This window comes from Heterodontus francisci, chromosome 48 (genome assembly GCF_036365525.1).
Source record: "Heterodontus francisci isolate sHetFra1 chromosome 48, sHetFra1.hap1, whole genome shotgun sequence".
NCBI lineage: Eukaryota > Metazoa > Chordata > Chondrichthyes > Heterodontiformes > Heterodontidae > Heterodontus > Heterodontus francisci.
This window is the reverse complement of record NC_090418.1, coordinates 16,487,612-16,515,391: the sequence shown is the minus strand read 5'-3', so window position 1 is coordinate 16,515,391 and position 27,780 is coordinate 16,487,612. Positions and strand designations below refer to the sequence as shown.

The 27,780-nt window shown below is 50.9% G+C and overlaps 27 non-coding genes across 27 annotated transcripts; all 27 read left to right on the top strand.

Annotated features, from left to right (window-relative positions):
* The first annotated feature begins 225 nt into the window (after positions 1-225).
* On the top strand, positions 226-297 carry trnaq-uug (transfer RNA glutamine (anticodon UUG)). The gene has a single exon. It is a non-coding gene; the product is annotated as a tRNA-Gln (tRNA).
* A 1,555-nt stretch (positions 298-1,852) lies between these two features.
* On the top strand, positions 1,853-1,924 carry trnaq-cug (transfer RNA glutamine (anticodon CUG)). Its single transcript has one exon. It is a non-coding gene; the product is annotated as a tRNA-Gln (tRNA).
* Positions 1,925-2,242: 318 nt separating this feature from the next.
* On the top strand, positions 2,243-2,314 carry trnaq-uug (transfer RNA glutamine (anticodon UUG)). The gene has a single exon. It is a non-coding gene; the product is annotated as a tRNA-Gln (tRNA).
* A 1,555-nt stretch (positions 2,315-3,869) lies between these two features.
* trnaq-cug (transfer RNA glutamine (anticodon CUG)) lies at positions 3,870-3,941 on the top strand. The gene has a single exon. It is a non-coding gene; the product is annotated as a tRNA-Gln (tRNA).
* A 318-nt stretch (positions 3,942-4,259) lies between these two features.
* trnaq-uug (transfer RNA glutamine (anticodon UUG)) lies at positions 4,260-4,331 on the top strand. Its single transcript has one exon. It is a non-coding gene; the product is annotated as a tRNA-Gln (tRNA).
* A 1,555-nt stretch (positions 4,332-5,886) lies between these two features.
* trnaq-cug (transfer RNA glutamine (anticodon CUG)) lies at positions 5,887-5,958 on the top strand. The gene has a single exon. It is a non-coding gene; the product is annotated as a tRNA-Gln (tRNA).
* A 318-nt stretch (positions 5,959-6,276) lies between these two features.
* On the top strand, positions 6,277-6,348 carry trnaq-uug (transfer RNA glutamine (anticodon UUG)). Its single transcript has one exon. It is a non-coding gene; the product is annotated as a tRNA-Gln (tRNA).
* Positions 6,349-7,903: 1,555 nt separating this feature from the next.
* trnaq-cug (transfer RNA glutamine (anticodon CUG)) lies at positions 7,904-7,975 on the top strand. Its single transcript has one exon. It is a non-coding gene; the product is annotated as a tRNA-Gln (tRNA).
* Positions 7,976-8,293: 318 nt separating this feature from the next.
* On the top strand, positions 8,294-8,365 carry trnaq-uug (transfer RNA glutamine (anticodon UUG)). The gene has a single exon. It is a non-coding gene; the product is annotated as a tRNA-Gln (tRNA).
* A 1,555-nt stretch (positions 8,366-9,920) lies between these two features.
* On the top strand, positions 9,921-9,992 carry trnaq-cug (transfer RNA glutamine (anticodon CUG)). The gene has a single exon. It is a non-coding gene; the product is annotated as a tRNA-Gln (tRNA).
* A 318-nt stretch (positions 9,993-10,310) lies between these two features.
* trnaq-uug (transfer RNA glutamine (anticodon UUG)) lies at positions 10,311-10,382 on the top strand. Its single transcript has one exon. It is a non-coding gene; the product is annotated as a tRNA-Gln (tRNA).
* A 1,555-nt stretch (positions 10,383-11,937) lies between these two features.
* Positions 11,938-12,009, top strand: trnaq-cug (transfer RNA glutamine (anticodon CUG)). Its single transcript has one exon. It is a non-coding gene; the product is annotated as a tRNA-Gln (tRNA).
* Positions 12,010-12,327: 318 nt separating this feature from the next.
* trnaq-uug (transfer RNA glutamine (anticodon UUG)) lies at positions 12,328-12,399 on the top strand. Its single transcript has one exon. It is a non-coding gene; the product is annotated as a tRNA-Gln (tRNA).
* Positions 12,400-13,954: 1,555 nt separating this feature from the next.
* trnaq-cug (transfer RNA glutamine (anticodon CUG)) lies at positions 13,955-14,026 on the top strand. Its single transcript has one exon. It is a non-coding gene; the product is annotated as a tRNA-Gln (tRNA).
* Positions 14,027-14,344: 318 nt separating this feature from the next.
* Positions 14,345-14,416, top strand: trnaq-uug (transfer RNA glutamine (anticodon UUG)). Its single transcript has one exon. It is a non-coding gene; the product is annotated as a tRNA-Gln (tRNA).
* Positions 14,417-15,971: 1,555 nt separating this feature from the next.
* On the top strand, positions 15,972-16,043 carry trnaq-cug (transfer RNA glutamine (anticodon CUG)). Its single transcript has one exon. It is a non-coding gene; the product is annotated as a tRNA-Gln (tRNA).
* Positions 16,044-16,361: 318 nt separating this feature from the next.
* Positions 16,362-16,433, top strand: trnaq-uug (transfer RNA glutamine (anticodon UUG)). The gene has a single exon. It is a non-coding gene; the product is annotated as a tRNA-Gln (tRNA).
* Positions 16,434-17,988: 1,555 nt separating this feature from the next.
* trnaq-cug (transfer RNA glutamine (anticodon CUG)) lies at positions 17,989-18,060 on the top strand. The gene has a single exon. It is a non-coding gene; the product is annotated as a tRNA-Gln (tRNA).
* A 318-nt stretch (positions 18,061-18,378) lies between these two features.
* Positions 18,379-18,450, top strand: trnaq-uug (transfer RNA glutamine (anticodon UUG)). Its single transcript has one exon. It is a non-coding gene; the product is annotated as a tRNA-Gln (tRNA).
* Positions 18,451-20,005: 1,555 nt separating this feature from the next.
* On the top strand, positions 20,006-20,077 carry trnaq-cug (transfer RNA glutamine (anticodon CUG)). The gene has a single exon. It is a non-coding gene; the product is annotated as a tRNA-Gln (tRNA).
* A 318-nt stretch (positions 20,078-20,395) lies between these two features.
* Positions 20,396-20,467, top strand: trnaq-uug (transfer RNA glutamine (anticodon UUG)). Its single transcript has one exon. It is a non-coding gene; the product is annotated as a tRNA-Gln (tRNA).
* Positions 20,468-22,022: 1,555 nt separating this feature from the next.
* On the top strand, positions 22,023-22,094 carry trnaq-cug (transfer RNA glutamine (anticodon CUG)). The gene has a single exon. It is a non-coding gene; the product is annotated as a tRNA-Gln (tRNA).
* A 318-nt stretch (positions 22,095-22,412) lies between these two features.
* trnaq-uug (transfer RNA glutamine (anticodon UUG)) lies at positions 22,413-22,484 on the top strand. The gene has a single exon. It is a non-coding gene; the product is annotated as a tRNA-Gln (tRNA).
* Positions 22,485-24,039: 1,555 nt separating this feature from the next.
* On the top strand, positions 24,040-24,111 carry trnaq-cug (transfer RNA glutamine (anticodon CUG)). The gene has a single exon. It is a non-coding gene; the product is annotated as a tRNA-Gln (tRNA).
* A 318-nt stretch (positions 24,112-24,429) lies between these two features.
* trnaq-uug (transfer RNA glutamine (anticodon UUG)) lies at positions 24,430-24,501 on the top strand. The gene has a single exon. It is a non-coding gene; the product is annotated as a tRNA-Gln (tRNA).
* Positions 24,502-26,056: 1,555 nt separating this feature from the next.
* On the top strand, positions 26,057-26,128 carry trnaq-cug (transfer RNA glutamine (anticodon CUG)). The gene has a single exon. It is a non-coding gene; the product is annotated as a tRNA-Gln (tRNA).
* Positions 26,129-26,446: 318 nt separating this feature from the next.
* trnaq-uug (transfer RNA glutamine (anticodon UUG)) lies at positions 26,447-26,518 on the top strand. The gene has a single exon. It is a non-coding gene; the product is annotated as a tRNA-Gln (tRNA).
* The last annotated feature ends 1,262 nt before the right edge of the window (positions 26,519-27,780 follow it).

Here is a 27,780-nt window from a genome sequence, read left to right as displayed (position 1 = left end):
ATCACTTTCCATTGCCATCCGTCTGACTGCTACTCTTATGCCAGCTGCCTGCCACGTGATCCACTCTTGCACTCGGTGCAGCTGGTGAAATCTTCCATTGAAAGGATGCACTGCTTTCCGTCAGACGACATATTGCATTCAAGTGCAGTCAGGGATGCTTGCAGGGACTGAGAATGCCAGGGGAGTTGGAGAAAAGACTGTAGCCCTGGCACAGGGCAGCCACTTGGTTCCATGGTGTAATGGTGAGCACTCTGGACTTTGAATCCAGCGATCCGAGTTCAAATCTCGGTGGAACCGGCATTCTTGTTGTCCCAGCTGCTGTTAAATTTGGGACACACAAGCGTTCGGCACATGGAGCTGAAATGCTGCTGCTGCGCCTTTCTTGTCTTCATCAAGAGGATTGAGCTTCAATGTCCAATTGCAACATCAGCCTGATCCACGTCTGCAGCAGAGCGACGTTGCAGCTTGTTCCGTGTCCTCAGTGCCTGCACTGCACAGGACAATGGCGTGAGCACAGCATTTCTTTGCAATCTGCATTCAGCAGGGGCGCTTCAACAAATTCAAGAGGGTTTCATCAAATGCAGGCGTCACAACGATTGTCTTCTTGCCCTCGAGCAAATGTGCATGTCATCGTTTCTTGCTTCACTGCCTTGCAACGTTTATAAACTGATCATCTGGCAAGTGTGCCAAACTAGAGTGTGCTGAGAAATGGCAAACACAAGCAGTGACATTAGAAGCTGCAGCCTGGACTGTCCGAGTTGCACAGCATCCACACCTTGAGAACAACTAGTGGGGAAGCTGAAGGTGTGCCTGAGAAAAGATTAAGCCGGAATGCAGACTGGAAATTACAATGTCCAGTGCTTGCAATTTGCTCGTGAAAATGCATTGCTATTTGGAGGGCTCAGCAAGGTATGGCCATTTGCAGTGCAGCTCCCCGTCACAAAGCCCGTTGCCGAGGCATTGACTTTATCCCCATTCCCGACCGCTATCTGACGCTGAGACACACGATTGGAAAGCTCGGTGTCCCACTTGAGCCTTAGCCGGTCCGCCACCCGCACGTCTGGTCCATCAGCAAGGACACCTACTTGCACCTCTGCAACGTCACGCGACTAAGTCCCTGCCTCAGCTGATCCGCTGCTGACGTCTTCATCCGTGCCTCTGTTACCTGTGGACTTGACTATTCCAAAACGCCGGCGGACATCCTTCCGGTTTGCACCCTCCGTAAATGCGAGCTCATGGAAATCTCTGCTGCCCAGGTCCTAATTGGCACCTAGTGCAGCTCACCCAGCAACCCTGTGTTGGCGCAACGACATTGTCAACCGCTCTGACGACCGCTGATTTTTCGAATTCCCATGCCTGTTTAAAATTCCTTTGCCGCCTCGCCCCTGCGTATCGCCGTAAGCTCATTCAGCTGTTCAAAGCTAGCAGAATCTCTGCGCTCCTCCCATCTTGAACTCTTTGGCTGCCCCGATTATAGCGTCGGTGGCCGTGCCTTCAGCTGCCTGTTCGCTAAGCTCTGCAATTGCCTCCTTAAAAGCGACGGCCTTTCTCGCTCTTTGTCCTTGTTTGAGGCGCTCTTTCAAAGCAAAGGATTGGATCAAGCTTTTGATCAGCTGTGCAAATATATCCTTCTGAAGAGGCTCGCCGCAAATGATGTCGGATAGTGCTGCAAAGTGTCTTGCAGATATTTTCTTACTCCAAGGCTGCTGTGCAGATGTAAGTGGTTGCTGATATTGCGTCTGGCCTCTTCCTGCGCAGGAAACATTCCACAGTTCTGTTCGATGTCGTCTGTGCTTTTGTAAAAGAGAAAGCTATGTCTGATTGACAGCTTGCAAAGGAAAAGTTGCCTCTGGGTTCCATGGTGTAATGGTGAGCACTCTGGGCTCTGAATCCAGCGATCCGAGTTCAAATCTCGGTGGAACCTTATTTTCTCACTCCGCGCGATTCCATTTGCAAAAAGGGCAGCTTCTGCAATTTCACAACAAGGTCCAATTCAGGAGGAAAATTTTCCGCCCAGATCACTTTCCATTGCCATCCGTCTGACTGCTACTCTTATGCCAGCTGCCTGCCACGTGATCCACTCTTGCACTCGGTGCAGCTGGTGAAATCTTCCATTGAAAGGATGCACTGCTTTCCGTCAGACGACATATTGCATTCAAGTGCAGTCAGGGATGCTTGCAGGGACTGAGAATGCCAGGGGAGTTGGAGAAAAGACTGTAGCCCTGGCACAGGGCAGCCACTTGGTTCCATGGTGTAATGGTGAGCACTCTGGACTTTGAATCCAGCGATCCGAGTTCAAATCTCGGTGGAACCGGCATTCTTGTTGTCCCAGCTGCTGTTAAATTTGGGACACACAAGCGTTCGGCACATGGAGCTGAAATGCTGCTGCTGCGCCTTTCTTGTCTTCATCAAGAGGATTGAGCTTCAATGTCCAATTGCAACATCAGCCTGATCCACGTCTGCAGCAGAGCGACGTTGCAGCTTGTTCCGTGTCCTCAGTGCCTGCACTGCACAGGACAATGGCGTGAGCACAGCATTTCTTTGCAATCTGCATTCAGCAGGGGCGCTTCAACAAATTCAAGAGGGTTTCATCAAATGCAGGCGTCACAACGATTGTCTTCTTGCCCTCGAGCAAATGTGCATGTCATCGTTTCTTGCTTCACTGCCTTGCAACGTTTATAAACTGATCATCTGGCAAGTGTGCCAAACTAGAGTGTGCTGAGAAATGGCAAACACAAGCAGTGACATTAGAAGCTGCAGCCTGGACTGTCCGAGTTGCACAGCATCCACACCTTTAGAACAACTAGTGGGGAAGCTGAAGGTGTGCCTGAGAAAAGATTAAGCCGGAATGCAGACTGGAAATTACAATGTCCAGTGCTTGCAATTTGCTCGTGAAAATGCATTGCTATTTGGAGGGCTCAGCAAGGTATGGCCATTTGCAGTGCAGCTCCCCGTCACAAACCCCGTTGCCGAGGCATTGACTTTATCCCCATTCCCGACCGCTATCTGACGCTGAGACACACGATTGGAAAGCTCGGTGTCCCACTTGAGCCTTAGCCGGTCCGCCACCCGCACGTCTGGTCCATCAGCAAGGACACCTACTTGCACCTCTGCAACGTCACGCGACTAAGTCCCTGCCTCAGCTGATCCGCTGCTGACGTCTTCATCCGTGCCTCTGTTACCTGTGGACTTGACTATTCCAAAACGCCGGCGGACATCCTTCCGGTTTGCACCCTCCGTAAATGCGAGCTCATGGAAATCTCTGCTGCCCAGGTCCTAATTGGCACCTAGTGCAGCTCACCCAGCAACCCTGTGTTGGCGCAACGACATTGTCAACCGCTCTGACGACCGCTGATTTTTCGAATTCCCATGCCTGTTTAAAATTCCTTTGCCGCCTCGCCCCTGCGTATCGCCGTAAGCTCATTCAGCTGTTCAAAGCTAGCAGAATCTCTGCGCTCCTCCCATCTTGAACTCTTTGGCTGCCCCGATTATAGCGTCGGTGGCCGTGCCTTCAGCTGCCTGTTCGCTAAGCTCTGCAATTGCCTCCTTAAAAGCGACGGCCTTTCTCGCTCTTTGTCCTTGTTTGAGGCGCTCTTTCAAAGCAAAGGATTGGATCAAGCTTTTGATCAGCTGTGCAAATATATCCTTCTGAAGAGGCTCGCCGCAAATGATGTCGGATAGTGCTGCAAAGTGTCTTGCAGATATTTTCTTACTCCAAGGCTGCTGTGCAGATGTAAGTGGTTGCTGATATTGCGTCTGGCCTCTTCCTGCGCAGGAAACATTCCACAGTTCTGTTCGATGTCGTCTGTGCTTTTGTAAAAGAGAAAGCTATGTCTGATTGACAGCTTGCAAAGGCAAAGTTGCCTCTGGGTTCCATGGTGTAATGGTGAGCACTCTGGGCTCTGAATCCAGCGATCCGAGTTCAAATCTCGGTGGAACCTTATTTTCTCACTCCGCGCGATTCCATTTGCAAAAAGGGCAGCTTCTGCAATTTCACAACAAGGTCCAATTCAGGAGGAAAATTTTCCGCCCAGATCACTTTCCATTGCCATCCGTCTGACTGCTACTCTTATGCCAGCTGCCTGCCACGTGATCCACTCTTGCACTCGGTGCAGCTGGTGAAATCTTCCATTGAAAGGATGCACTGCTTTCCGTCAGACGACATATTGCATTCAAGTGCAGTCAGGGATGCTTGCAGGGACTGAGAATGCCAGGGGAGTTGGAGAAAAGACTGTAGCCCTGGCACAGGGCAGCCACTTGGTTCCATGGTGTAATGGTGAGCACTCTGGACTTTGAATCCAGCGATCCGAGTTCAAATCTCGGTGGAACCGGCATTCTTGTTGTCCCAGCTGCTGTTAAATTTGGGACACACAAGCGTTCGGCACATGGAGCTGAAATGCTGCTGCTGCGCCTTTCTTGTCTTCATCAAGAGGATTGAGCTTCAATGTCCAATTGCAACATCAGCCTGATCCACGTCTGCAGCAGAGCGACGTTGCAGCTTGTTCCGTGTCCTCAGTGCCTGCACTGCACAGGACAATGGCGTGAGCACAGCATTTCTTTGCAATCTGCATTCAGCAGGGGCGCTTCAACAAATTCAAGAGGGTTTCATCAAATGCAGGCGTCACAACGATTGTCTTCTTGCCCTCGAGCAAATGTGCATGTCATCGTTTCTTGCTTCACTGCCTTGCAACGTTTATAAACTGATCATCTGGCAAGTGTGCCAAACTAGAGTGTGCTGAGAAATGGCAAACACAAGCAGTGACATTAGAAGCTGCAGCCTGGACTGTCGGAGTTGCACAGCATCCACACCTTTAGAACAACTAGTGGGGAAGCTGAAGGTGTGCCTGAGAAAAGATTAAGCCGGAATGCAGACTGGAAATTACAATGTCCAGTGCTTGCAATTTGCTCGTGAAAATGCATTGCTATTTGGAGGGCTCAGCAAGGTATGGCCATTTGCAGTGCAGCTCCCCGTCACAAACCCCGTTGCCGAGGCATTGACTTTATCCCCATTCCCGACCGCTATCTGACGCTGAGACACACGATTGGAAAGCTCGGTGTCCCACTTGAGCCTTAGCCGGTCCGCCACCCGCACGTCTGGTCCATCAGCAAGGACACCTACTTGCACCTCTGCAACGTCACGCGACTAAGTCCCTGCCTCAGCTGATCCGCTGCTGACGTCTTCATCCGTGCCTCTGTTACCTGTGGACTTGACTATTCCAAAACGCCGGCGGACATCCTTCCGGTTTGCACCCTCCGTAAATGCGAGCTCATGGAAATCTCTGCTGCCCAGGTCCTAATTGGCACCTAGTGCAGCTCACCCAGCAACCCTGTGTTGGCGCAACGACATTGTCAACCGCTCTGACGACCGCTGATTTTTCGAATTCCCATGCCTGTTTAAAATTCCTTTGCCGCCTCGCCCCTGCGTATCGCCGTAAGCTCATTCAGCTGTTCAAAGCTAGCAGAATCTCTGCGCTCCTCCCATCTTGAACTCTTTGGCTGCCCCGATTATAGCGTCGGTGGCCGTGCCTTCAGCTGCCTGTTCGCTAAGCTCTGCAATTGCCTCCTTAAAAGCGACGGCCTTTCTCGCTCTTTGTCCTTGTTTGAGGCGCTCTTTCAAAGCAAAGGATTGGATCAAGCTTTTGATCAGCTGTGCAAATATATCCTTCTGAAGAGGCTCGCCGCAAATGATGTCGGATAGTGCTGCAAAGTGTCTTGCAGATATTTTCTTACTCCAAGGCTGCTGTGCAGATGTAAGTGGTTGCTGATATTGCGTCTGGCCTCTTCCTGCGCAGGAAACATTCCACAGTTCTGTTCGATGTCGTCTGTGCTTTTGTAAAAGAGAAAGCTATGTCTGATTGACAGCTTGCAAAGGCAAAGTTGCCTCTGGGTTCCATGGTGTAATGGTGAGCACTCTGGGCTCTGAATCCAGCGATCCGAGTTCAAATCTCGGTGGAACCTTATTTTCTCACTCCGCGCGATTCCATTTGCAAAAAGGGCAGCTTCTGCAATTTCACAACAAGGTCCAATTCAGGAGGAAAATTTTCCGCCCAGATCACTTTCCATTGCCATCCGTCTGACTGCTACTCTTATGCCAGCTGCCTGCCACGTGATCCACTCTTGCACTCGGTGCAGCTGGTGAAATCTTCCATTGAAAGGATGCACTGCTTTCCGTCAGACGACATATTGCATTCAAGTGCAGTCAGGGATGCTTGCAGGGACTGAGAATGCCAGGGGAGTTGGAGAAAAGACTGTAGCCCTGGCACAGGGCAGCCACTTGGTTCCATGGTGTAATGGTGAGCACTCTGGACTTTGAATCCAGCGATCCGAGTTCAAATCTCGGTGGAACCGGCATTCTTGTTGTCCCAGCTGCTGTTAAATTTGGGACACACAAGCGTTCGGCACATGGAGCTGAAATGCTGCTGCTGCGCCTTTCTTGTCTTCATCAAGAGGATTGAGCTTCAATGTCCAATTGCAACATCAGCCTGATCCACGTCTGCAGCAGAGCGACGTTGCAGCTTGTTCCGTGTCCTCAGTGCCTGCACTGCACAGGACAATGGCGTGAGCACAGCATTTCTTTGCAATCTGCATTCAGCAGGGGCGCTTCAACAAATTCAAGAGGGTTTCATCAAATGCAGGCGTCACAACGATTGTCTTCTTGCCCTCGAGCAAATGTGCATGTCATCGTTTCTTGCTTCACTGCCTTGCAACGTTTATAAACTGATCATCTGGCAAGTGTGCCAAACTAGAGTGTGCTGAGAAATGGCAAACACAAGCAGTGACATTAGAAGCTGCAGCCTGGACTGTCGGAGTTGCACAGCATCCGCACCTTTAGAACAACTAGTGGGGAAGCTGAAGGTGTGCCTGAGAAAAGATTAAGCCGGAATGCAGACTGGAAATTACAATGTCCAGTGCTTGCAATTTGCTCGTGAAAATGCATTGCTATTTGGAGGGCTCAGCAAGGTATGGCCATTTGCAGTGCAGCTCCCCGTCACAAACCCCGTTGCCGAGGCATTGACTTTATCCCCATTCCCGACCGCTATCTGACGCTGAGACACACGATTGGAAAGCTCGGTGTCCCACTTGAGCCTTAGCCGGTCCGCCACCCGCACGTCTGGTCCATCAGCAAGGACACCTACTTGCACCTCTGCAACGTCACGCGACTAAGTCCCTGCCTCAGCTGATCCGCTGCTGACGTCTTCATCCGTGCCTCTGTTACCTGTGGACTTGACTATTCCAAAACGCCGGCGGACATCCTTCCGGTTTGCACCCTCCGTAAATGCGAGCTCATGGAAATCTCTGCTGCCCAGGTCCTAATTGGCACCTAGTGCAGCTCACCCAGCAACCCTGTGTTGGCGCAACGACATTGTCAACCGCTCTGACGACCGCTGATTTTTCGAATTCCCATGCCTGTTTAAAATTCCTTTGCCGCCTCGCCCCTGCGTATCGCCGTAAGCTCATTCAGCTGTTCAAAGCTAGCAGAATCTCTGCGCTCCTCCCATCTTGAACTCTTTGGCTGCCCCGATTATAGCGTCGGTGGCCGTGCCTTCAGCTGCCTGTTCGCTAAGCTCTGCAATTGCCTCCTTAAAAGCGACGGCCTTTCTCGCTCTTTGTCCTTGTTTGAGGCGCTCTTTCAAAGCAAAGGATTGGATCAAGCTTTTGATCAGCTGTGCAAATATATCCTTCTGAAGAGGCTCGCCGCAAATGATGTCGGATAGTGCTGCAAAGTGTCTTGCAGATATTTTCTTACTCCAAGGCTGCTGTGCAGATGTAAGTGGTTGCTGATATTGCGTCTGGCCTCTTCCTGCGCAGGAAACATTCCACAGTTCTGTTCGATGTCGTCTGTGCTTTTGTAAAAGAGAAAGCTATGTCTGATTGACAGCTTGCAAAGGCAAAGTTGCCTCTGGGTTCCATGGTGTAATGGTGAGCACTCTGGGCTCTGAATCCAGCGATCCGAGTTCAAATCTCGGTGGAACCTTATTTTCTCACTCCGCGCGATTCCATTTGCAAAAAGGGCAGCTTCTGCAATTTCACAACAAGGTCCAATTCAGGAGGAAAATTTTCCGCCCAGATCACTTTCCATTGCCATCCGTCTGACTGCTACTCTTATGCCAGCTGCCTGCCACGTGATCCACTCTTGCACTCGGTGCAGCTGGTGAAATCTTCCATTGAAAGGATGCACTGCTTTCCGTCAGACGACATATTGCATTCAAGTGCAGTCAGGGATGCTTGCAGGGACTGAGAATGCCAGGGGAGTTGGAGAAAAGACTGTAGCCCTGGCACAGGGCAGCCACTTGGTTCCATGGTGTAATGGTGAGCACTCTGGACTTTGAATCCAGCGATCCGAGTTCAAATCTCGGTGGAACCGGCATTCTTGTTGTCCCAGCTGCTGTTAAATTTGGGACACACAAGCGTTCGGCACATGGAGCTGAAATGCTGCTGCTGCGCCTTTCTTGTCTTCATCAAGAGGATTGAGCTTCAATGTCCAATTGCAACATCAGCCTGATCCACGTCTGCAGCAGAGCGACGTTGCAGCTTGTTCCGTGTCCTCAGTGCCTGCACTGCACAGGACAATGGCGTGAGCACAGCATTTCTTTGCAATCTGCATTCAGCAGGGGCGCTTCAACAAATTCAAGAGGGTTTCATCAAATGCAGGCGTCACAACGATTGTCTTCTTGCCCTCGAGCAAATGTGCATGTCATCGTTTCTTGCTTCACTGCCTTGCAACGTTTATAAACTGATCATCTGGCAAGTGTGCCAAACTAGAGTGTGCTGAGAAATGGCAAACACAAGCAGTGACATTAGAAGCTGCAGCCTGGACTGTCCGAGTTGCACAGCATCCGCACCTTTAGAACAACTAGTGGGGAAGCTGAAGGTGTGCCTGAGAAAAGATTAAGCCGGAATGCAGACTGGAAATTCCAATGTCCAGTGCTTGCAATTTGCTCGTGAAAATGCATTGCTATTTGGAGGGCTCAGCAAGGTATGGCCATTTGCAGTGCAGCTCCCCGTCACAAACCCCGTTGCCGAGGCATTGACTTTATCCCCATTCCCGACCGCTATCTGACGCTGAGACACACGATTGGAAAGCTCGGTGTCCCACTTGAGCCTTAGCCGGTCCGCCACCCGCACGTCTGGTCCATCAGCAAGGACACCTACTTGCACCTCTGCAACGTCACGCGACTAAGTCCCTGCCTCAGCTGATCCGCTGCTGACGTCTTCATCCGTGCCTCTGTTACCTGTGGACTTGACTATTCCAAAACGCCGGCGGACATCCTTCCGGTTTGCACCCTCCGTAAATGCGAGCTCATGGAAATCTCTGCTGCCCAGGTCCTAATTGGCACCTAGTGCAGCTCACCCAGCAACCCTGTGTTGGCGCAACGACATTGTCAACCGCTCTGACGACCGCTGATTTTTCGAATTCCCATGCCTGTTTAAAATTCCTTTGCCGCCTCGCCCCTGCGTATCGCCGTAAGCTCATTCAGCTGTTCAAAGCTAGCAGAATCTCTGCGCTCCTCCCATCTTGAACTCTTTGGCTGCCCCGATTATAGCGTCGGTGGCCGTGCCTTCAGCTGCCTGTTCGCTAAGCTCTGCAATTGCCTCCTTAAAAGCGACGGCCTTTCTCGCTCTTTGTCCTTGTTTGAGGCGCTCTTTCAAAGCAAAGGATTGGATCAAGCTTTTGATCAGCTGTGCAAATATATCCTTCTGAAGAGGCTCGCCGCAAATGATGTCGGATAGTGCTGCAAAGTGTCTTGCAGATATTTTCTTACTCCAAGGCTGCTGTGCAGATGTAAGTGGTTGCTGATATTGCGTCTGGCCTCTTCCTGCGCAGGAAACATTCCACAGTTCTGTTCGATGTCGTCTGTGCTTTTGTAAAAGAGAAAGCTATGTCTGATTGACAACTTGCAAAGGCAAAGTTGCCTCTGGGTTCCATGGTGTAATGGTGAGCACTCTGGGCTCTGAATCCAGCGATCCGAGTTCAAATCTCGGTGGAACCTTATTTTCTCACTCCGCGCGATTCCATTTGCAAAAAGGGCAGCTTCTGCAATTTCACAACAAGGTCCAATTCAGGAGGAAAATTTTCCGCCCAGATCACTTTCCATTGCCATCCGTCTGACTGCTACTCTTATGCCAGCTGCCTGCCACGTGATCCACTCTTGCACTCGGTGCAGCTGGTGAAATCTTCCATTGAAAGGATGCACTGCTTTCCGTCAGACGACATATTGCATTCAAGTGCAGTCAGGGATGCTTGCAGGGACTGAGAATGCCAGGGGAGTTGGAGAAAAGACTGTAGCCCTGGCACAGGACAGCCACTTGGTTCCATGGTGTAATGGTGAGCACTCTGGACTTTGAATCCAGCGGTCCGAGTTCAAATCTCGGTGGAACCGGCATTCTTGTTGTCCCAGCTGCTGTTAAATTTGGGACACACAAGCGTTCGGCACATGGAGCTGAAATGCTGCTGCTGCGCCTTTCTTGTCTTCATCAAGAGGATTGAGCTTCAATGTCCAATTGCAACATCAGCCTGATCCACGTCTGCAGCAGAGCGACGTTGCAGCTTGTTCCGTGTCCTCAGTGCCTGCACTGCACAGGACAATGGCGTGAGCACAGCATTTCTTTGCAATCTGCATTCAGCAGGGGCGCTTCAACAAATTCAAGAGGGTTTCATCAAATGCAGGCGTCACAACGATTGTCTTCTTGCCCTCGAGCAAATGTGCATGTCATCGTTTCTTGCTTCACTGCCTTGCAACGTTTATAAACTGATCATCTGGCAAGTGTGCCAAACTAGAGTGTGCTGAGAAATGGCAAACACAAGCAGTGACATTAGAAGCTGCAGCCTGGACTGTCGGAGTTGCACAGCATCCACACCTTTAGAACAACTAGTGGGGAAGCTGAAGGTGTGCCTGAGAAAAGATTAAGCCGGAATGCAGACTGGAAATTACAATGTCCAGTGCTTGCAATTTGCTCGTGAAAATGCATTGCTATTTGGAGGGCTCAGCAAGGTATGGCCATTTGCAGTGCAGCTCCCCGTCACAAACCCCGTTGCCGAGGCATTGACTTTATCCCCATTCCCGACCGCTATCTGACGCTGAGACACACGATTGGAAAGCTCGGTGTCCCACTTGAGCCTTAGCCGGTCCGCCACCCGCACGTCTGGTCCATCAGCAAGGACACCTACTTGCACCTCTGCAACGTCACGCGACTAAGTCCCTGCCTCAGCTGATCCGCTGCTGACGTCTTCATCCGTGCCTCTGTTACCTGTGGACTTGACTATTCCAAAACGCCGGCGGACATCCTTCCGGTTTGCACCCTCCGTAAATGCGAGCTCATGGAAATCTCTGCTGCCCAGGTCCTAATTGGCACCTAGTGCAGCTCACCCAGCAACCCTGTGTTGGCGCAACGACATTGTCAACCGCTCTGACGACCGCTGATTTTTCGAATTCCCATGCCTGTTTAAAATTCCTTTGCCGCCTCGCCCCTGCGTATCGCCGTAAGCTCATTCAGCTGTTCAAAGCTAGCAGAATCTCTGCGCTCCTCCCATCTTGAACTCTTTGGCTGCCCCGATTATAGCGTCGGTGGCCGTGCCTTCAGCTGCCTGTTCGCTAAGCTCTGCAATTGCCTCCTTAAAAGCGACGGCCTTTCTCGCTCTTTGTCCTTGTTTGAGGCGCTCTTTCAAAGCAAAGGATTGGATCAAGCTTTTGATCAGCTGTGCAAATATATCCTTCTGAAGAGGCTCGCCGCAAATGATGTCGGATAGTGCTGCAAAGTGTCTTGCAGATATTTTCTTACTCCAAGGCTGCTGTGCAGATGTAAGTGGTTGCTGATATTGCGTCTGGCCTCTTCCTGCGCAGGAAACATTCCACAGTTCTGTTCGATGTCGTCTGTGCTTTTGTAAAAGAGAAAGCTATGTCTGATTGACAACTTGCAAAGGCAAAGTTGCCTCTGGGTTCCATGGTGTAATGGTGAGCAGTCTGGGCTCTGAATCCAGCGATCCGAGTTCAAATCTCGGTGGAACCTTATTTTCTCACTCCGCGCGATTCCATTTGCAAAAAGGGCAGCTTCTGCAATTTCACAACAAGGTCCAATTCAGGAGGAAAATTTTCCGCCCAGATCACTTTCCATTGCCATCCGTCTGACTGCTACTCTTATGCCAGCTGCCTGCCACGTGATCCACTCTTGCACTCGGTGCAGCTGGTGAAATCTTCCATTGAAAGGATGCACTGCTTTCCGTCAGACGACATATTGCATTCAAGTGCAGTCAGGGATGCTTGCAGGGACTGAGAATGCCAGGGGAGTTGGAGAAAAGACTGTAGCCCTGGCACAGGACAGCCACTTGGTTCCATGGTGTAATGGTGAGCACTCTGGACTTTGAATCCAGCGATCCGAGTTCAAATCTCGGTGGAACCGGCATTCTTGTTGTCCCAGCTGCTGTTAAATTTGGGACACACAAGCGTTCGGCACATGGAGCTGAAATGCTGCTGCTGCGCCTTTCTTGTCTTCATCAAGAGGATTGAGCTTCAATGTCCAATTGCAACATCAGCCTGATCCACGTCTGCAGCAGAGCGACGTTGCAGCTTGTTCCGTGTCCTCAGTGCCTGCACTGCACAGGACAATGGCGTGAGCACAGCATTTCTTTGCAATCTGCATTCAGCAGGGGCGCTTCAACAAATTCAAGAGGGTTTCATCAAATGCAGGCGTCACAACGATTGTCTTCTTGCCCTCGAGCTAATGTGCATGTCATCGTTTCTTGCTTCACTGCCTTGCAACGTTTATAAACTGATCATCTGGCAAGTGTGCCAAACTAGAGTGTGCTGAGAAATGGCAAACACAAGCAGTGACATTAGAAGCTGCAGCCTGGACTGTCCGAGTTGCACAGCATCCACACCTTTAGAACAACTAGTGGGGAAGCTGAAGGTGTGCCTGAGAAAAGATTAAGCCGGAATGCAGACTGGAAATTCCAATGTCCAGTGCTTGCAATTTGCTCGTGAAAATGCATTGCTATTTGGAGGGCTCAGCAAGGTATGGCCATTTGCAGTGCAGCTCCCCGTCACAAACCCCGTTGCCGAGGCATTGACTTTATCCCCATTCCCGACCGCTATCTGACGCTGAGACACACGATTGGAAAGCTCGGTGTCCCACTTGAGCCTTAGCCGGTCCGCCACCCGCACGTCTGGTCCATCAGCAAGGACACCTACTTGCACCTCTGCAACGTCACGCGACTAAGTCCCTGCCTCAGCTGATCCGCTGCTGACGTCTTCATCCGTGCCTCTGTTACCTGTGGACTTGACTATTCCAAAACGCCGGCGGACATCCTTCCGGTTTGCACCCTCCGTAAATGCGAGCTCATGGAAATCTCTGCTGCCCAGGTCCTAATTGGCACCTAGTGCAGCTCACCCAGCAACCCTGTGTTGGCGCAACGACATTGTCAACCGCTCTGACGACCGCTGATTTTTCGAATTCCCATGCCTGTTTAAAATTCCTTTGCCGCCTCGCCCCTGCGTATCGCCGTAAGCTCATTCAGCTGTTCAAAGCTAGCAGAATCTCTGCGCTCCTCCCATCTTGAACTCTTTGGCTGCCCCGATTATAGCGTCGGTGGCCGTGCCTTCAGCTGCCTGTTCGCTAAGCTCTGCAATTGCCTCCTTAAAAGCGACGGCCTTTCTCGCTCTTTGTCCTTGTTTGAGGCGCTCTTTCAAAGCAAAGGATTGGATCAAGCTTTTGATCAGCTGTGCAAATATATCCTTCTGAAGAGGCTCGCCGCAAATGATGTCGGATAGTGCTGCAAAGTGTCTTGCAGATATTTTCTTACTCCAAGGCTGCTGTGCAGATGTAAGTGGTTGCTGATATTGCGTCTGGCCTCTTCCTGCGCAGGAAACATTCCACAGTTCTGTTCGATGTCGTCTGTGCTTTTGTAAAAGAGAAAGCTATGTCTGATTGACAACTTGCAAAGGCAAAGTTGCCTCTGGGTTCCATGGTGTAATGGTGAGCACTCTGGGCTCTGAATCCAGCGATCCGAGTTCAAATCTCGGTGGAACCTTATTTTCTCACTCCGCGCGATTCCATTTGCAAAAAGGGCAGCTTCTGCAATTTCACAACAAGGTCCAATTCAGGAGGAAAATTTTCCGCCCAGATCACTTTCCATTGCCATCCGTCTGACTGCTACTCTTATGCCAGCTGCCTGCCACGTGATCCACTCTTGCACTCGGTGCAGCTGGTGAAATCTTCCATTGAAAGGATGCACTGCTTTCCGTCAGACGACATATTGCATTCAAGTGCAGTCAGGGATGCTTGCAGGGACTGAGAATGCCAGGGGAGTTGGAGAAAAGACTGTAGCCCTGGCACAGGACAGCCACTTGGTTCCATGGTGTAATGGTGAGCACTCTGGACTTTGAATCCAGCGATCCGAGTTCAAATCTCGGTGGAACCGGCATTCTTGTTGTCCCAGCTGCTGTTAAATTTGGGACACACAAGCGTTCGGCACATGGAGCTGAAATGCTGCTGCTGCGCCTTTCTTGTCTTCATCAAGAGGATTGAGCTTCAATGTCCAATTGCAACATCAGCCTGATCCACGTCTGCAGCAGAGCGACGTTGCAGCTTGTTCCGTGTCCTCAGTGCCTGCACTGCACAGGACAATGGCGTGAGCACAGCATTTCTTTGCAATCTGCATTCAGCAGGGGCGCTTCAACAAATTCAAGAGGGTTTCATCAAATGCAGGCGTCACAACGATTGTCTTCTTGCCCTCGAGCTAATGTGCATGTCATCGTTTCTTGCTTCACTGCCTTGCAACGTTTATAAACTGATCATCTGGCAAGTGTGCCAAACTAGAGTGTGCTGAGAAATGGCAAACACAAGCAGTGACATTAGAAGCTGCAGCCTGGACTGTCCGAGTTGCACAGCATCCACACCTTTAGAACAACTAGTGGGGAAGCTGAAGGTGTGCCTGAGAAAAGATTAAGCCGGAATGCAGACTGGAAATTCCAATGTCCAGTGCTTGCAATTTGCTCGTGAAAATGCATTGCTATTTGGAGGGCTCAGCAAGGTATGGCCATTTGCAGTGCAGCTCCCCGTCACAAACCCCGTTGCCGAGGCATTGACTTTATCCCCATTCCCGACCGCTATCTGACGCTGAGACACACGATTGGAAAGCTCGGTGTCCCACTTGAGCCTTAGCCGGTCCGCCACCCGCACGTCTGGTCCATCAGCAAGGACACCTACTTGCACCTCTGCAACGTCACGCGACTAAGTCCCTGCCTCAGCTGATCCGCTGCTGACGTCTTCATCCGTGCCTCTGTTACCTGTGGACTTGACTATTCCAAAACGCCGGCGGACATCCTTCCGGTTTGCACCCTCCGTAAATGCGAGCTCATGGAAATCTCTGCTGCCCAGGTCCTAATTGGCACCTAGTGCAGCTCACCCAGCAACCCTGTGTTGGCGCAACGACATTGTCAACCGCTCTGACGACCGCTGATTTTTCGAATTCCCATGCCTGTTTAAAATTCCTTTGCCGCCTCGCCCCTGCGTATCGCCGTAAGCTCATTCAGCTGTTCAAAGCTAGCAGAATCTCTGCGCTCCTCCCATCTTGAACTCTTTGGCTGCCCCGATTATAGCGTCGGTGGCCGTGCCTTCAGCTGCCTGTTCGCTAAGCTCTGCAATTGCCTCCTTAAAAGCGACGGCCTTTCTCGCTCTTTGTCCTTGTTTGAGGCGCTCTTTCAAAGCAAAGGATTGGATCAAGCTTTTGATCAGCTGTGCAAATATATCCTTCTGAAGAGGCTCGCCGCAAATGATGTCGGATAGTGCTGCAAAGTGTCTTGCAGATATTTTCTTACTCCAAGGCTGCTGTGCAGATGTAAGTGGTTGCTGATATTGCGTCTGGCCTCTTCCTGCGCAGGAAACATTCCACAGTTCTGTTCGATGTCGTCTGTGCTTTTGTAAAAGAGAAAGCTATGTCTGATTGACAACTTGCAAAGGCAAAGTTGCCTCTGGGTTCCATGGTGTAATGGTGAGCACTCTGGGCTCTGAATCCAGCGATCCGAGTTCAAATCTCGGTGGAACCTTATTTTCTCACTCCGCGCGATTCCATTTGCAAAAAGGGCAGCTTCTGCAATTTCACAACAAGGTCCAATTCAGGAGGAAAATTTTCCGCCCAGATCACTTTCCATTGCCATCCGTCTGACTGCTACTCTTATGCCAGCTGCCTGCCACGTGATCCACTCTTGCACTCGGTGCAGCTGGTGAAATCTTCCATTGAAAGGATGCACTGCTTTCCGTCAGACGACATATTGCATTCAAGTGCAGTCAGGGATGCTTGCAGGGACTGAGAATGCCAGGGGAGTTGGAGAAAAGACTGTAGCCCTGGCACAGGACAGCCACTTGGTTCCATGGTGTAATGGTGAGCACTCTGGACTTTGAATCCAGCGATCCGAGTTCAAATCTCGGTGGAACCGGCATTCTTGTTGTCCCAGCTGCTGTTAAATTTGGGACACACAAGCGTTCGGCACATGGAGCTGAAATGCTGCTGCTGCGCCTTTCTTGTCTTCATCAAGAGGATTGAGCTTCAATGTCCAATTGCAACATCAGCCTGATCCACGTCTGCAGCAGAGCGACGTTGCAGCTTGTTCCGTGTCCTCAGTGCCTGCACTGCACAGGACAATGGCGTGAGCACAGCATTTCTTTGCAATCTGCATTCAGCAGGGGCGCTTCAACAAATTCAAGAGGGTTTCATCAAATGCAGGCGTCACAACGATTGTCTTCTTGCCCTCGAGCTAATGTGCATGTCATCGTTTCTTGCTTCACTGCCTTGCAACGTTTATAAACTGATCATCTGGCAAGTGTGCCAAACTAGAGTGTGCTGAGAAATGGCAAACACAAGCAGTGACATTAGAAGCTGCAGCCTGGACTGTCCGAGTTGCACAGCATCCACACCTTTAGAACAACTAGTGGGGAAGCTGAAGGTGTGCCTGAGAAAAGATTAAGCCGGAATGCAGACTGGAAATTCCAATGTCCAGTGCTTGCAATTTGCTCGTGAAAATGCATTGCTATTTGGAGGGCTCAGCAAGGTATGGCCATTTGCAGTGCAGCTCCCCGTCACAAACCCCGTTGCCGAGGCATTGACTTTATCCCCATTCCCGACCGCTATCTGACGCTGAGACACACGATTGGAAAGCTCGGTGTCCCACTTGAGCCTTAGCCGGTCCGCCACCCGCACGTCTGGTCCATCAGCAAGGACACCTACTTGCACCTCTGCAACGTCACGCGACTAAGTCCCTGCCTCAGCTGATCCGCTGCTGACGTCTTCATCCGTGCCTCTGTTACCTGTGGACTTGACTATTCCAAAACGCCGGCGGACATCCTTCCGGTTTGCACCCTCCGTAAATGCGAGCTCATGGAAATCTCTGCTGCCCAGGTCCTAATTGGCACCTAGTGCAGCTCACCCAGCAACCCTGTGTTGGCGCAACGACATTGTCAACCGCTCTGACGACCGCTGATTTTTCGAATTCCCATGCCTGTTTAAAATTCCTTTGCCGCCTCGCCCCTGCGTATCGCCGTAAGCTCATTCAGCTGTTCAAAGCTAGCAGAATCTCTGCGCTCCTCCCATCTTGAACTCTTTGGCTGCCCCGATTATAGCGTCGGTGGCCGTGCCTTCAGCTGCCTGTTCGCTAAGCTCTGCAATTGCCTCCTTAAAAGCGACGGCCTTTCTCGCTCTTTGTCCTTGTTTGAGGCGCTCTTTCAAAGCAAAGGATTGGATCAAGCTTTTGATCAGCTGTGCAAATATATCCTTCTGAAGAGGCTCGCCGCAAATGATGTCGGATAGTGCTGCAAAGTGTCTTGCAGATATTTTCTTACTCCAAGGCTGCTGTGCAGATGTAAGTGGTTGCTGATATTGCGTCTGGCCTCTTCCTGCGCAGGAAACATTCCACAGTTCTGTTCGATGTCGTCTGTGCTTTTGTAAAAGAGAAAGCTATGTCTGATTGACAACTTGCAAAGGCAAAGTTGCCTCTGGGTTCCATGGTGTAATGGTGAGCACTCTGGGCTCTGAATCCAGCGATCCGAGTTCAAATCTCGGTGGAACCTTATTTTCTCACTCCGCGCGATTCCATTTGCAAAAAGGGCAGCTTCTGCAATTTCACAACAAGGTCCAATTCAGGAGGAAAATTTTCCGCCCAGATCACTTTCCATTGCCATCCGTCTGACTGCTACTCTTATGCCAGCTGCCTGCCACGTGATCCACTCTTGCACTCGGTGCAGCTGGTGAAATCTTCCATTGAAAGGATGCACTGCTTTCCGTCAGACGACATATTGCATTCAAGTGCAGTCAGGGATGCTTGCAGGGACTGAGAATGCCAGGGGAGTTGGAGAAAAGACTGTAGCCCTGGCACAGGACAGCCACTTGGTTCCATGGTGTAATGGTGAGCACTCTGGACTTTGAATCCAGCGATCCGAGTTCAAATCTCGGTGGAACCGGCATTCTTGTTGTCCCAGCTGCTGTTAAATTTGGGACACACAAGCGTTCGGCACATGGAGCTGAAATGCTGCTGCTGCGCCTTTCTTGTCTTCATCAAGAGGATTGAGCTTCAATGTCCAATTGCAACATCAGCCTGATCCACGTCTGCAGCAGAGCGACGTTGCAGCTTGTTCCGTGTCCTCAGTGCCTGCACTGCACAGGACAATGGCGTGAGCACAGCATTTCTTTGCAATCTGCATTCAGCAGGGGCGCTTCAACAAATTCAAGAGGGTTTCATCAAATGCAGGCGTCACAACGATTGTCTTCTTGCCCTCGAGCTAATGTGCATGTCATCGTTTCTTGCTTCACTGCCTTGCAACGTTTATAAACTGATCATCTGGCAAGTGTGCCAAACTAGAGTGTGCTGAGAAATGGCAAACACAAGCAGTGACATTAGAAGCTGCAGCCTGGACTGTCCGAGTTGCACAGCATCCACACCTTTAGAACAACTAGTGGGGAAGCTGAAGGTGTGCCTGAGAAAAGATTAAGCCGGAATGCAGACTGGAAATTCCAATGTCCAGTGCTTGCAATTTGCTCGTGAAAATGCATTGCTATTTGGAGGGCTCAGCAAGGTATGGCCATTTGCAGTGCAGCTCCCCGTCACAAACCCCGTTGCCGAGGCATTGACTTTATCCCCATTCCCGACCGCTATCTGACGCTGAGACACACGATTGGAAAGCTCGGTGTCCCACTTGAGCCTTAGCCGGTCCGCCACCCGCACGTCTGGTCCATCAGCAAGGACACCTACTTGCACCTCTGCAACGTCACGCGACTAAGTCCCTGCCTCAGCTGATCCGCTGCTGACGTCTTCATCCGTGCCTCTGTTACCTGTGGACTTGACTATTCCAAAACGCCGGCGGACATCCTTCCGGTTTGCACCCTCCGTAAATGCGAGCTCATGGAAATCTCTGCTGCCCAGGTCCTAATTGGCACCTAGTGCAGCTCACCCAGCAACCCTGTGTTGGCGCAACGACATTGTCAACCGCTCTGACGACCGCTGATTTTTCGAATTCCCATGCCTGTTTAAAATTCCTTTGCCGCCTCGCCCCTGCGTATCGCCGTAAGCTCATTCAGCTGTTCAAAGCTAGCAGAATCTCTGCGCTCCTCCCATCTTGAACTCTTTGGCTGCCCCGATTATAGCGTCGGTGGCCGTGCCTTCAGCTGCCTGTTCGCTAAGCTCTGCAATTGCCTCCTTAAAAGCGACGGCCTTTCTCGCTCTTTGTCCTTGTTTGAGGCGCTCTTTCAAAGCAAAGGATTGGATCAAGCTTTTGATCAGCTGTGCAAATATATCCTTCTGAAGAGGCTCGCCGCAAATGATGTCGGATAGTGCTGCAAAGTGTCTTGCAGATATTTTCTTACTCCAAGGCTGCTGTGCAGATGTAAGTGGTTGCTGATATTGCGTCTGGCCTCTTCCTGCGCAGGAAACATTCCACAGTTCTGTTCGATGTCGTCTGTGCTTTTGTAAAAGAGAAAGCTATGTCTGATTGACAACTTGCAAAGGCAAAGTTGCCTCTGGGTTCCATGGTGTAATGGTGAGCACTCTGGGCTCTGAATCCAGCGATCCGAGTTCAAATCTCGGTGGAACCTTATTTTCTCACTCCGCGCGATTCCATTTGCAAAAAGGGCAGCTTCTGCAATTTCACAACAAGGTCCAATTCAGGAGGAAAATTTTCCGCCCAGATCACTTTCCATTGCCATCCGTCTGACTGCTACTCTTATGCCAGCTGCCTGCCACGTGATCCACTCTTGCACTCGGTGCAGCTGGTGAAATCTTCCATTGAAAGGATGCACTGCTTTCCGTCAGACGACATATTGCATTCAAGTGCAGTCAGGGATGCTTGCAGGGACTGAGAATGCCAGGGGAGTTGGAGAAAAGACTGTAGCCCTGGCACAGGACAGCCACTTGGTTCCATGGTGTAATGGTGAGCACTCTGGACTTTGAATCCAGCGATCCGAGTTCAAATCTCGGTGGAACCGGCATTCTTGTTGTCCCAGCTGCTGTTAAATTTGGGACACACAAGCGTTCGGCACATGGAGCTGAAATGCTGCTGCTGCGCCTTTCTTGTCTTCATCAAGAGGATTGAGCTTCAATGTCCAATTGCAACATCAGCCTGATCCACGTCTGCAGCAGAGCGACGTTGCAGCTTGTTCCGTGTCCTCAGTGCCTGCACTGCACAGGACAATGGCGTGAGCACAGCATTTCTTTGCAATCTGCATTCAGCAGGGGCGCTTCAACAAATTCAAGAGGGTTTCATCAAATGCAGGCGTCACAACGATTGTCTTCTTGCCCTCGAGCTAATGTGCATGTCATCGTTTCTTGCTTCACTGCCTTGCAACGTTTATAAACTGATCATCTGGCAAGTGTGCCAAACTAGAGTGTGCTGAGAAATGGCAAACACAAGCAGTGACATTAGAAGCTGCAGCCTGGACTGTCCGAGTTGCACAGCATCCACACCTTTAGAACAACTAGTGGGGAAGCTGAAGGTGTGCCTGAGAAAAGATTAAGCCGGAATGCAGACTGGAAATTCCAATGTCCAGTGCTTGCAATTTGCTCGTGAAAATGCATTGCTATTTGGAGGGCTCAGCAAGGTATGGCCATTTGCAGTGCAGCTCCCCGTCACAAACCCCGTTGCCGAGGCATTGACTTTATCCCCATTCCCGACCGCTATCTGACGCTGAGACACACGATTGGAAAGCTCGGTGTCCCACTTGAGCCTTAGCCGGTCCGCCACCCGCACGTCTGGTCCATCAGCAAGGACACCTACTTGCACCTCTGCAACGTCACGCGACTAAGTCCCTGCCTCAGCTGATCCGCTGCTGACGTCTTCATCCGTGCCTCTGTTACCTGTGGACTTGACTATTCCAAAACGCCGGCGGACATCCTTCCGGTTTGCACCCTCCGTAAATGCGAGCTCATGGAAATCTCTGCTGCCCAGGTCCTAATTGGCACCTAGTGCAGCTCACCCAGCAACCCTGTGTTGGCGCAACGACATTGTCAACCGCTCTGACGACCGCTGATTTTTCGAATTCCCATGCCTGTTTAAAATTCCTTTGCCGCCTCGCCCCTGCGTATCGCCGTAAGCTCATTCAGCTGTTCAAAGCTAGCAGAATCTCTGCGCTCCTCCCATCTTGAACTCTTTGGCTGCCCCGATTATAGCGTCGGTGGCCGTGCCTTCAGCTGCCTGTTCGCTAAGCTCTGCAATTGCCTCCTTAAAAGCGACGGCCTTTCTCGCTCTTTGTCCTTGTTTGAGGCGCTCTTTCAAAGCAAAGGATTGGATCAAGCTTTTGATCAGCTGTGCAAATATATCCTTCTGAAGAGGCTCGCCGCAAATGATGTCGGATAGTGCTGCAAAGTGTCTTGCAGATATTTTCTTACTCCAAGGCTGCTGTGCAGATGTAAGTGGTTGCTGATATTGCGTCTGGCCTCTTCCTGCGCAGGAAACATTCCACAGTTCTGTTCGATGTCGTCTGTGCTTTTGTAAAAGAGAAAGCTATGTCTGATTGACAACTTGCAAAGGCAAAGTTGCCTCTGGGTTCCATGGTGTAATGGTGAGCACTCTGGGCTCTGAATCCAGCGATCCGAGTTCAAATCTCGGTGGAACCTTATTTTCTCACTCCGCGCGATTCCATTTGCAAAAAGGGCAGCTTCTGCAATTTCACAACAAGGTCCAATTCAGGAGGAAAATTTTCCGCCCAGATCACTTTCCATTGCCATCCGTCTGACTGCTACTCTTATGCCAGCTGCCTGCCACGTGATCCACTCTTGCACTCGGTGCAGCTGGTGAAATCTTCCATTGAAAGGATGCACTGCTTTCCGTCAGACGACATATTGCATTCAAGTGCAGTCAGGGATGCTTGCAGGGACTGAGAATGCCAGGGGAGTTGGAGAAAAGACTGTAGCCCTGGCACAGGACAGCCACTTGGTTCCATGGTGTAATGGTGAGCACTCTGGACTTTGAATCCAGCGATCCGAGTTCAAATCTCGGTGGAACCGGCATTCTTGTTGTCCCAGCTGCTGTTAAATTTGGGACACACAAGCGTTCGGCACATGGAGCTGAAATGCTGCTGCTGCGCCTTTCTTGTCTTCATCAAGAGGATTGAGCTTCAATGTCCAATTGCAACATCAGCCTGATCCACGTCTGCAGCAGAGCGACGTTGCAGCTTGTTCCGTGTCCTCAGTGCCTGCACTGCACAGGACAATGGCGTGAGCACAGCATTTCTTTGCAATCTGCATTCAGCAGGGGCGCTTCAACAAATTCAAGAGGGTTTCATCAAATGCAGGCGTCACAACGATTGTCTTCTTGCCCTCGAGCTAATGTGCATGTCATCGTTTCTTGCTTCACTGCCTTGCAACGTTTATAAACTGATCATCTGGCAAGTGTGCCAAACTAGAGTGTGCTGAGAAATGGCAAACACAAGCAGTGACATTAGAAGCTGCAGCCTGGACTGTCCGAGTTGCACAGCATCCACACCTTTAGAACAACTAGTGGGGAAGCTGAAGGTGTGCCTGAGAAAAGATTAAGCCGGAATGCAGACTGGAAATTCCAATGTCCAGTGCTTGCAATTTGCTCGTGAAAATGCATTGCTATTTGGAGGGCTCAGCAAGGTATGGCCATTTGCAGTGCAGCTCCCCGTCACAAACCCCGTTGCCGAGGCATTGACTTTATCCCCATTCCCGACCGCTATCTGACGCTGAGACACACGATTGGAAAGCTCGGTGTCCCACTTGAGCCTTAGCCGGTCCGCCACCCGCACGTCTGGTCCATCAGCAAGGACACCTACTTGCACCTCTGCAACGTCACGCGACTAAGTCCCTGCCTCAGCTGATCCGCTGCTGACGTCTTCATCCGTGCCTCTGTTACCTGTGGACTTGACTATTCCAAAACGCCGGCGGACATCCTTCCGGTTTGCACCCTCCGTAAATGCGAGCTCATGGAAATCTCTGCTGCCCAGGTCCTAATTGGCACCTAGTGCAGCTCACCCAGCAACCCTGTGTTGGCGCAACGACATTGTCAACCGCTCTGACGACCGCTGATTTTTCGAATTCCCATGCCTGTTTAAAATTCCTTTGCCGCCTCGCCCCTGCGTATCGCCGTAAGCTCATTCAGCTGTTCAAAGCTAGCAGAATCTCTGCGCTCCTCCCATCTTGAACTCTTTGGCTGCCCCGATTATAGCGTCGGTGGCCGTGCCTTCAGCTGCCTGTTCGCTAAGCTCTGCAATTGCCTCCTTAAAAGCGACGGCCTTTCTCGCTCTTTGTCCTTGTTTGAGGCGCTCTTTCAAAGCAAAGGATTGGATCAAGCTTTTGATCAGCTGTGCAAATATATCCTTCTGAAGAGGCTCGCCGCAAATGATGTCGGATAGTGCTGCAAAGTGTCTTGCAGATATTTTCTTACTCCAAGGCTGCTGTGCAGATGTAAGTGGTTGCTGATATTGCGTCTGGCCTCTTCCTGCGCAGGAAACATTCCACAGTTCTGTTCGATGTCGTCTGTGCTTTTGTAAAAGAGAAAGCTATGTCTGATTGACAACTTGCAAAGGCAAAGTTGCCTCTGGGTTCCATGGTGTAATGGTGAGCACTCTGGGCTCTGAATCCAGCGATCCGAGTTCAAATCTCGGTGGAACCTTATTTTCTCACTCCGCGCGATTCCATTTGCAAAAAGGGCAGCTTCTGCAATTTCACAACAAGGTCCAATTCAGGAGGAAAATTTTCCGCCCAGATCACTTTCCATTGCCATCCGTCTGACTGCTACTCTTATGCCAGCTGCCTGCCACGTGATCCACTCTTGCACTCGGTGCAGCTGGTGAAATCTTCCATTGAAAGGATGCACTGCTTTCCGTCAGACGACATATTGCATTCAAGTGCAGTCAGGGATGCTTGCAGGGACTGAGAATGCCAGGGGAGTTGGAGAAAAGACTGTAGCCCTGGCACAGGACAGCCACTTGGTTCCATGGTGTAATGGTGAGCACTCTGGACTTTGAATCCAGCGATCCGAGTTCAAATCTCGGTGGAACCGGCATTCTTGTTGTCCCAGCTGCTGTTAAATTTGGGACACACAAGCGTTCGGCACATGGAGCTGAAATGCTGCTGCTGCGCCTTTCTTGTCTTCATCAAGAGGATTGAGCTTCAATGTCCAATTGCAACATCAGCCTGATCCACGTCTGCAGCAGAGCGACGTTGCAGCTTGTTCCGTGTCCTCAGTGCCTGCACTGCACAGGACAATGGCGTGAGCACAGCATTTCTTTGCAATCTGCATTCAGCAGGGGCGCTTCAACAAATTCAAGAGGGTTTCATCAAATGCAGGCGTCACAACGATTGTCTTCTTGCCCTCGAGCTAATGTGCATGTCATCGTTTCTTGCTTCACTGCCTTGCAACGTTTATAAACTGATCATCTGGCAAGTGTGCCAAACTAGAGTGTGCTGAGAAATGGCAAACACAAGCAGTGACATTAGAAGCTGCAGCCTGGACTGTCCGAGTTGCACAGCATCCACACCTTTAGAACAACTAGTGGGGAAGCTGAAGGTGTGCCTGAGAAAAGATTAAGCCGGAATGCAGACTGGAAATTCCAATGTCCAGTGCTTGCAATTTGCTCGTGAAAATGCATTGCTATTTGGAGGGCTCAGCAAGGTATGGCCATTTGCAGTGCAGCTCCCCGTCACAAACCCCGTTGCCGAGGCATTGACTTTATCCCCATTCCCGACCGCTATCTGACGCTGAGACACACGATTGGAAAGCTCGGTGTCCCACTTGAGCCTTAGCCGGTCCGCCACCCGCACGTCTGGTCCATCAGCAAGGACACCTACTTGCACCTCTGCAACGTCACGCGACTAAGTCCCTGCCTCAGCTGATCCGCTGCTGACGTCTTCATCCGTGCCTCTGTTACCTGTGGACTTGACTATTCCAAAACGCCGGCGGACATCCTTCCGGTTTGCACCCTCCGTAAATGCGAGCTCATGGAAATCTCTGCTGCCCAGGTCCTAATTGGCACCTAGTGCAGCTCACCCAGCAACCCTGTGTTGGCGCAACGACATTGTCAACCGCTCTGACGACCGCTGATTTTTCGAATTCCCATGCCTGTTTAAAATTCCTTTGCCGCCTCGCCCCTGCGTATCGCCGTAAGCTCATTCAGCTGTTCAAAGCTAGCAGAATCTCTGCGCTCCTCCCATCTTGAACTCTTTGGCTGCCCCGATTATAGCGTCGGTGGCCGTGCCTTCAGCTGCCTGTTCGCTAAGCTCTGCAATTGCCTCCTTAAAAGCGACGGCCTTTCTCGCTCTTTGTCCTTGTTTGAGGCGCTCTTTCAAAGCAAAGGATTGGATCAAGCTTTTGATCAGCTGTGCAAATATATCCTTCTGAAGAGGCTCGCCGCAAATGATGTCGGATAGTGCTGCAAAGTGTCTTGCAGATATTTTCTTACTCCAAGGCTGCTGTGCAGATGTAAGTGGTTGCTGATATTGCGTCTGGCCTCTTCCTGCGCAGGAAACATTCCACAGTTCTGTTCGATGTCGTCTGTGCTTTTGTAAAAGAGAAAGCTATGTCTGATTGACAACTTGCAAAGGCAAAGTTGCCTCTGGGTTCCATGGTGTAATGGTGAGCACTCTGGGCTCTGAATCCAGCGATCCGAGTTCAAATCTCGGTGGAACCTTATTTTCTCACTCCGCGCGATTCCATTTGCAAAAAGGGCAGCTTCTGCAATTTCACAACAAGGTCCAATTCAGGAGGAAAATTTTCCGCCCAGATCACTTTCCATTGCCATCCGTCTGACTGCTACTCTTATGCCAGCTGCCTGCCACGTGATCCACTCTTGCACTCGGTGCAGCTGGTGAAATCTTCCATTGAAAGGATGCACTGCTTTCCGTCAGACGACATATTGCATTCAAGTGCAGTCAGGGATGCTTGCAGGGACTGAGAATGCCAGGGGAGTTGGAGAAAAGACTGTAGCCCTGGCACAGGACAGCCACTTGGTTCCATGGTGTAATGGTGAGCACTCTGGACTTTGAATCCAGCGATCCGAGTTCAAATCTCGGTGGAACCGGCATTCTTGTTGTCCCAGCTGCTGTTAAATTTGGGACACACAAGCGTTCGGCACATGGAGCTGAAATGCTGCTGCTGCGCCTTTCTTGTCTTCATCAAGAGGATTGAGCTTCAATGTCCAATTGCAACATCAGCCTGATCCACGTCTGCAGCAGAGCGACGTTGCAGCTTGTTCCGTGTCCTCAGTGCCTGCACTGCACAGGACAATGGCGTGAGCACAGCATTTCTTTGCAATCTGCATTCAGCAGGGGCGCTTCAACAAATTCAAGAGGGTTTCATCAAATGCAGGCGTCACAACGATTGTCTTCTTGCCCTCGAGCAAATGTGCATGTCATCGTTTCTTGCTTCACTGCCTTGCAACGTTTATAAACTGATCATCTGGCAAGTGTGCCAAACTAGAGTGTGCTGAGAAATGGCAAACACAAGCAGTGACATTAGAAGCTGCAGCCTGGACTGTCCGAGTTGCACAGCATCCACACCTTTAGAACAACTAGTGGGGAAGCTGAAGGTGTGCCTGAGAAAAGATTAAGCCGGAATGCAGACTGGAAATTACAATGTCCAGTGCTTGCAATTTGCTCGTGAAAATGCATTGCTATTTGGAGGGCTCAGCAAGGTATGGCCATTTGCAGTGCAGCTCCTCGTCACAAACCCCGTTGCCGAGGCATTGACTTTATCCCCATTCCCGACCGCTATCTGACGCTGAGACACACGATTGGAAAGCTCGGTGTCCCACTTGAGCCTTAGCCGGTCCGCCACCCGCACGTCTGGTCCATCAGCAAGGACACCTACTTGCACCTCTGCAACGTCACGCGACTAAGTCCCTGCCTCAGCTGATCCGCTGCTGACGTCTTCATCCGTGCCTCTGTTACCTGTGGACTTGACTATTCCAAAACGCCGGCGGACATCCTTCCGGTTTGCACCCTCCGTAAATGCGAGCTCATGGAAATCTCTGCTGCCCAGGTCCTAATTGGCACCTAGTGCAGCTCACCCAGCAACCCTGTGTTGGCGCAACGACATTGTCAACCGCTCTGACGACCGCTGATTTTTCGAATTCCCATGCCTGTTTAAAATTCCTTTGCCGCCTCGCCCCTGCGTATCGCCGTAAGCTCATTCAGCTGTTCAAAGCTAGCAGAATCTCTGCGCTCCTCCCATCTTGAACTCTTTGGCTGCCCCGATTATAGCGTCGGTGGCCGTGCCTTCAGCTGCCTGTTCGCTAAGCTCTGCAATTGCCTCCTTAAAAGCGACGGCCTTTCTCGCTCTTTG